Genomic DNA, 1,319 nt, shown 5'->3' on the forward strand with positions numbered 1-1,319 from the left:
GGGGGAAGTGGGGGAGGTGGGGGAGGTGATAGAGGTGGTGGTAAGGACTGAATCAAAGACTCTTGATATGTTAGGAAAATACTCTTCTATTAAGCTACATCCCAGACCTCAGATCATCTTCAAAAGACAAATAATCAAAGGCATGCACATTAGCAATAAGTGATAACTGCTTACTGAACTGGGAAATAGCCAGTTACCAATGTAACAAAGAAGATGTGTTTCAGTAACAGGACATAGGATCTCATCCACAGGGCCCTGGGTTCCATCCCCAGTGCCACAAGAGCAACCCAACAAAATAATAAGGTATAACCAAGGATCTTCTATCCCCAATATAATGCAACTACGTAAAGCACAGTTTCCCTTAGGATGCATTCTAGCCAAATCTAGCCAGATCAGAGCTGACCTGCTTTATGGGAAATGTTAACTGACCAGAGGAACTAATTTGCTTCAGACTCCTTCCAACTTATGACCATCCCATGCTGTCATCTACCCTGAGCAGAGTGGCACATGCTTGTAATCCTAGCACTCAGGAGGCTGAAAATGTTGATTTCCAGATATTCGAAGTCAGCCTGAGCTATGGAGTAAGTTCAAGGCTAGAGTGGCCTACAGATGAAACCCATCCCAAAACAAACAGATATTAAGGGGATATATGACAACTAAATATGAATCCCAGGTGAGACCTCAGAAAAAGGAGTACTGTCAGGACAAGACAGGGACAGTTGGATGTTGTCAAGGAAGCAGATGTAACTTTAATACCTGAGCTGTGGTTATGTAGAATGTATTTTTAAGTTTAAATGAAATATCTATGAAAATTCTTTATAATGACAAATACCCTAAAAGAAGAAATTGGGTTTTTAGGGGGTTTTGTTTGTTTGTTTTGGTTTTTCGAGGCAGGGTTTCTCTGTGTAGCCCTGGCTGTCCTGGAACTCACTCTAGACCAGGCTGGCCTCGAACTCAGAAATCCACCTGCCTCTGCCTCCCAAGTGCTGGGATTAAAGGCGTGCCCCACCACTGCCCGGCTGGAGTGCTGGTTTTAAAGGGCTGAAAAAAGAAACACCCTAATAATTCAGAATATTATACAAGAGGAAATTGTTTTAAAATTTAATTGCATGTAGTGATTATCTGCACATGGGTATATTACTGTGTGTGAATAGATCCCTGAGGAAGCCTGAGACATGGGATCCCTTGGATAAGAAGTTATGAATTATAAACCATCTAATATGATGTTGGGGACTGAACTTGGGTTCACTGAAAGAGCAATATGTACTTTTAACCACTGAGTAATTCCAGACCTCCGAATGAATTTGGGGGGGGGGGGG

The 1,319-nt window shown here is 42.3% G+C and overlaps 1 protein-coding gene across 3 annotated transcripts in view; it reads right to left on the minus strand.

Annotated features, from left to right (window-relative positions):
- The window catches only part of Ttc39b (tetratricopeptide repeat domain 39B), a 97,979-nt gene that overhangs the window by 26,661 nt on the left and 69,999 nt on the right, over window positions 1-1,319 (minus strand). The window lies entirely within an intron of this gene.

Source organism: Mastomys coucha, unplaced genomic scaffold (genome assembly GCF_008632895.1).
Source record: "Mastomys coucha isolate ucsf_1 unplaced genomic scaffold, UCSF_Mcou_1 pScaffold18, whole genome shotgun sequence".
Lineage (NCBI taxonomy): Eukaryota > Metazoa > Chordata > Mammalia > Rodentia > Muridae > Mastomys > Mastomys coucha.